This window comes from Heloderma suspectum, chromosome 14 (genome assembly GCF_057233095.1).
Source record: "Heloderma suspectum isolate Gila_16-S chromosome 14, 16-S_ref, whole genome shotgun sequence".
Lineage (NCBI taxonomy): Eukaryota > Metazoa > Chordata > Lepidosauria > Squamata > Helodermatidae > Heloderma > Heloderma suspectum.
In genome coordinates this window covers 17,897,831-17,904,223 of record NC_139471.1, presented here as the reverse complement: position 1 = coordinate 17,904,223, position 6,393 = coordinate 17,897,831, and the positions used below count along the sequence as shown (strand labels likewise).

Sequence of the window (6,393 nt, the reverse complement as noted above, 5' to 3'; positions counted from 1 at the left end):
GTTGTTTCATCTAGCCCACTTTGAGCTACTTTGCTAATCAGGATATCATGGGGCACTTTGCTGAAACTTTGCTGAAGTCAAGATATATTATGTTTAGATGATAGATGGATATGCAGTGTGCATGCATATCAGTAATGCAGATATGGCAGGATAGAGGAAAGCATGTATGACCTCAAACAAAGGCTGTGGCAAATTCAATGTGAAAAATGGAAAGTCTGTAGTTCAGTGGTGGAGCACATCCTTTGCATGCAAAAGAACCCAGGTTCAGTCCTGGCATCTCTATGTAGGGCTGGGAAAAGTTTCTCTCTGGAATACTGGATGGCCATTGCTTTTCAGTTTCGACAATACTGTGCTAGATGGACTGGTGTAGGGGTGGACGAAAGTCACTTACCTGTCGTCGAAGGCCGTTCGCGGTGGGGGGAGGCGCTTCGCTGCTCCCCCCGTGAAGTTCAGGCCAGGGGGGGAGGCTTCCCGCCTCGCCCGGCCGAAATTCAGGCCAGGGAGGAGGCGCCTCGCCTCGCCCGGCCGCGAACGTGAAAGTAAAAAAAAAACACGCCCCCTGATAGGCTACGTGACAATTTACGTAGCCTATCACGGCTGACTTTGCAAATCTAGCCATGATAGGCTACATGAATCATCACATAGCCTATCAGGGGGCATTTTTTTTTTCCTTTCATTGCAATGGCGGCGGCAGCAGCCGGTCAAAAGACCGGCTGCCGCTCCCGCCTCGCTCGAACACCCGCTGAACCGCCGGCCGGACCAGCCACCGGGAGGGACATTCGGTGAAGGTAAGTCCCGTCTCGGGGGGGGGGGGTGCGGGGGGCAGGGGGGGTGCGGAGGATTTCTCCCCAAAACCTGTTCGGGGGGCTAAACACGTTGGCATTCGGCCCCCCGAAGTTTCGGGGAGAAATTCTCCACCATCCCTAAGTAAAACACAACTTCTGTACAAACTTGGAAAGAATAACAATGAATAATGTTATGTAACCCACTTTCTCTACCAGCAAGTCTTTATGGTGGAGGAAAATTATAAGGCTGGGTTCACAGAGGTCTACAGTGTGCAGGGTATAACAACAGCAACAACAACAACAATCATAATCATAATTAGGGATGGTGGAGAAATCCGCCATGGACTCCAATGAGGCCAGATTCTTTAGAACCCCCCCCCCCAAAGTCTGTGGCAGAATGGACTACTCCCCCCCCCCGAAATCCTCCCCGGATGGGCCCTACCTGCTGCCGGCCGGTCCGGGTCTGTCTGCTGCTGCTGTCGATCCGCTGCCCCGGACTGTGGCCGCATATGGCATCCGGCATAGGGGATGCCATTTGCATCCCAGCTCTTTTCCTGATAGGCTACATAAATATTTATGTAGCCTATCACCGACAAGAGCAGGGATGCAAATGGTGTCCCCCATGCTGGATGCCATTTGCGGCTGCAGCCTGGTAGCGGACGGACGTCCGGCTGTGGACGAGCCCAGCCGGCGGCTCCGCGGACTTGCCGCAGAGTGGAGCCGGCCAGGCAGGATTCCAGGGGGAGGGACGGATCGCCTCCCCCCCACCGCGGACGCCCCCAACCGGAACGGTAAGTGTGTTTCATACACCCCTATTCATCATATAGAATTATATTGAGAGTTTAAATAAGGGATTAGAAAAATTAATGGAGGATAAGGTTATCAATAGCTACTAGTCATGAGGTCTACATATTCCCTCCATTACTGGCAGCTGAGTACTAGTTACTGGGGGACATTTATTTATTATTATTTATTATTTTATTTATTTCATTTCTATACCGCCCAATAGCCGAAGCTCTCTGGGCAGTTCACAAAAATTAAATCCAAGCAACACACAATAAAACAATTTAAAATATACAGAACGTTAAAACCACAACATAACAATACAACCACAATAAAACCTAGCAGCAGTGCAGGAGTTTAAAATACAGATTTAAAACAGCAAAGATAAAAATTTAGAAGGCTAAAATGCTAAAATGCCTGGGAAAATAAAAAGGTCTTCACCTGGCGCCGAAAGGAATATAATGTAGGTGCCAGGCGAACCTCACTAGGGAGCTCATTCCAGAGCCGGGGTGCCACAGCAGAAAAAGCCCTCCTCCTAGTAGCCACCCGCCTCACTTCCTTTGGCAGGGGCTCACGGAGAAGGGCCGCTGACGATGATCTTAAGGTCCGGGCAGGCACATATGGGAGGAGGCGATCCTCAGATAACCTGGCCCCAAGCTGTTAAGGGCTTTGAATATTAACACCAGCACTTTGAATCGGGCCCGGAAATGGACTGGCAGCCAGTGCAGCTGGAAAAGTACTGGCGTAATATGAGCTCGCAGGCCAGTCCCTGTTAACAATCTTGCTGCCCTATTTTGGACTAGCTGAAGTTTCCGGACCGTTTTCAAAGGCAGCCCCACGTATAACGCATTGCAGTAATCCAGACGAGAAGTTATCAGAGCATGGATAACTGTAGCTAGGCTATCTCTGTCCAGATAAGGGCGTAGTTGGTATACCAGCCTAAGCTGATAAAAAGTGCTCCATGCCACTGAGTTCACCTGTGCCTCAAGTGACAGTTCTGGATCCAAGAGCACCCCCAAACTACGAACCTGATCCTTTAGGGGGAGTGCAACCCCCTCCAGAACAGGTTGAATATCACCTAGCTGGGCAGACGAACCACCCACTAACAGTACCTCCGTCTTGTCTGGATTGAGTTTCAGTTTATTAGCCCTCATCCAGTCCACTAACGTGCCCAGGCACTGATTCAGAACAGCCACTGCCTCACCTGGTTTTGATGAGAAAGAGAGGTAGAGCTGGGTGTCATCCGCATATTGATGGCACCTCAGCCCACACCTCCGGATAACCTCCCCCAGCGGTTTCATGTAGATGTTAAACAGCATGGGGGATAAAATAGAGCCCTGTGGAACCCCATGGCACAATTGCCATGGCACAGAGCAATAATCCCCCAGCACCACCTTCTGGAATCGGCCATCCAAGTAGGAGCGGAACCACTGTAGTGCAGTGCCTCCAACTCCTAATCCAGACAACCTATCCAGAAGGATACCATGGTCGATGGTATCGAAAGCCGCTGAGAGGTCCAGGAGAATCAACAGGGTCGCACTCCCCCTGTCCCTCTCCCAGCAGAGGTCATCCCACAGGGTGACCAAGGCAGTTTCCGTTCCAAAACCAGGCCTGAAGCCCAATTGAAATGGATCTAGATAATCCGTTTCATTCAAGAGTGCCTGGAGCTGTCCTACAACCACCCGCTCAAGCACCTTGCCCAGGAAGGGGATGTTGGCCACTGGCCTATAATTGTTAACATCCTCTGGGTCCAGGTTAGGCTTTTTCAGGAGTGGTCTAATTACTGCCTCTTTTAAAGCGGCAGGCACCACTCCCTCTCTCAAGGAGGAATTTACAACCTCCTGGACCCAGCCGGACAACCCCTTCTTGTTTGATTTAATAAGCCATGAAGGGCAAGGGTCAAGCACACAAGTGGTCGATCGGACATGCATGGGAGGGTATTGTTGAGTCATCTTCTGCTTGTGGGTTTCCCACTGGGGCATCTGGCTGGCCACTGTGGGAACACAATGATGCACTAGATAGACCTGTGGTCTGATCCAGCATGGCTCTAGGGATGCATGCGAATTTCAGTTCAGTTCACAAATCATCTGAATATGATTCACAACCCTGAACAGGAACAGGAACACTTAAAAAGAAATGTTTGCACATTCCCAACCTTGCAATTGAATTTGAAAAATGCATAATTTTCAAAACTGTGGACTTTGAAATGTGCATCCTCCCCCCCCGAAATGCATTTTCATACTTTTGTCAATGGGGGAAATGCATCCTTTTGAAAAATTTGAACAGAAATGCACACTTCCCCCCCCCCCAATAAACAGACTGCAAGTGGAAATGGGAGAGAGACCAATTGCGCTTCAAAGTGAAGTCTGGGGAATTTTGACAAGTTCGAACATCCCAGGTTCTCCCATCCCTGCATCACTCTTCTGATGTTGTTGTTGTTGTTCTAGAATTAATAGTGGTAGTAATAACAATACTAATACAAATAGCAACAGTAATAACAAAATAATCAACAGAATTCAGAAACAGGACCAGGCCATTCAGAATTCCAAAATCCGGGGTGAAATTTAGAAAAAAATTTCTGAAACTCCTGCTATTCGCACAGACCTAAGTCACATACATGCCAGACACACACATGACGCTGATCACAATCAAGAGGTTTAGGAAGGTTTTCCAGCCTCTCATCAGAGCTTTAACTGAGTGTTGGTGCCGCGTGCTCCGTTTGTATCAGACCCATCTCTAACATTAGCTGTTTGACATTCTGAGCAGCAATGCAAATGCGTGCTTCAGATTCTCTCTCTCTCTCTCTTTCTCTCTCCCTCTCTCCTTCAATCGCTATAAATATTTTATGAATTTCCATCCACTTACTTTAATGGGGGATTGTAAAAGCATTTAACCATATTACACCCTATCTTGCGGAGACTGCATTATTCCAACAGAACTGTTTTTATTAGAAGCAACTGGCAGAGTTGTTGTCGGCGGTTCCGTTTAAATATATATCTCGATGCCTACGAACGGATGGAATCAAGCGGCAGCCAAGGAGAAACTAATTCGCCAGAGCTGTGGACTGATGTAAGGGGAAGGTTTCATTTGGCTGGGTTTCACTTGAATGCCTGTGTAGCTGCTGTTGCTGATTTGTTTTTAAAGGACAACCTATTTTTGATAGACTGAGCTTGAGATTTCTGAAAACCTTGCAACTTCTTCCCATCCCAAACCAGATTTAAAGATGGAAGGATCTGATTACCAGAGGTTTAGAAAATTCTGCATGGTTTTGTTTATCAGCCATGCAGAGGCTCATAAACAGAGGACACTGTCTCATACAAGGTCAAATAGAGTACACTGTCTCATACAAGGTCAAACTAGTTGTCCATCTTATCACCTGAAACTTGATCACTTTTGTTCAGGGACACACTACCTGCTGAGTGCCTCTTCAGACCTGAACCTACCCAGACACTATGGTCAACATCTGCAGCCTTTGTCCAAGTGCCTCCTCCAAGGGAGGCTCTGAGGGTGGCGACAAGGGACAGGGCCTTTTCAGTGGTGGCCCACTGAGGCCTGCCTGGCACCAGCACTGTCATATTTCTGATGCCAGGTCCAGACTGTCTTCTCCTCCATGGCATATGATGGGGCATTTATGCCAGCTGTCCAAACAGGCCTAGTATTTTATTGAAATTATGTTTAGCTGTATATATATATATATATATATATATTTGCATATTTATTTTTTATGCTGTATTTATTTTGTGAAGTGTTTTGAACTGCCCAGAGAGCTTCAACTATTGAGTGATATAGAAAATAAATAAAATAAATAAAATAAATAAAATAAAATAAAATAAAATAAAATTATTATTATTATTATTATTATTATTATTATTATTATTATTATTATTATTTTAACAGGAGGTGCCTGAGATCAAACCTCAGACTTTCTGCGTGCAGAAGCTGTGCTCTACCACTCTGCAATTGTTCCTCCCTGGAGAAAATTCTGCAAAGTGGCCTTCTTTTGGGAGAAGGCTGAAAAGAAGACAAAGCTCAGAATTTTTCGGAGCGGGGGATCTTAGAAATGTTGGCTCAGCTCTAACAACTAGGACAAGTATTAGAAGTTAGAAACAAAATTATCTGTGTTTATTTCAGCTGAGCACAATTATAAGTTGTGAGTTTTGTTAATAAACCTAATGTATGGTTAGTTAACCTGGTATGTTTTGACCCGATGAAATGGACAGTGTCCCCAAAAGCTTATGCCAGGATAAATGGGTTAGTCTTTAAGGTGCAATAAGACTTTTTGTTCTGTTGGCGTTGTTGCTTATTTTTGCTGCGACACACTAGCACAGGCTCTCCTCCTGGAACTGATCTGGGTAGATTCCACCTGATACTACATCATCCATATCAATGTCTCAGCTAAGTTACTAAAAAGATGTGTGTGCTAACCCTTTCGGGGAATTTGATGGCCATTGATTGTATGTTGTTGGAACTATAACAATACCACCCCAGTTAGTTCTCTACTACATAAAAGTGCTACTTAGTGCTACTACATAAAAGTGCTACTTAGTGCTACTACATAAAAGTGCTACTTAGTGCTGCGCTGAAATCTGTCATTGAACTGCTTGGACATTGTCTTCCCCAGTGAAAGAGGTTTCCATTTCTCTGCCGAATTCTCAGGGTCCTTTAAAATTGTGTTAACATTATTTTTGATGATGTCCCGAGTGCACCTTGCTGTTATGAGGTGGTCAAGGGCATGGTGTGTCTTTTTTTCTTCCTTTTTCTCACACTTTATTTCTTTCTTTATTTTCACAAAGCCTGAACTTCTTTGTTGTTGTTTTTTGCATTT

The 6,393-nt window shown here is 45.9% G+C and overlaps 1 long non-coding RNA gene across 1 annotated transcript; it reads left to right on the top strand.

The window, feature by feature from the left end:
- The first annotated feature begins 599 nt into the window (after positions 1 to 599).
- On the top strand, positions 600 to 5,858 carry LOC146335729 (uncharacterized). The gene is made up of 3 exons (XR_014785848.1): positions 600 to 788; positions 4,520 to 4,637; positions 5,466 to 5,858. It is a non-coding gene; the product is annotated as an uncharacterized LOC146335729 (long non-coding RNA).
- Positions 5,859 to 6,393: the final 535 nt, after the last annotated feature.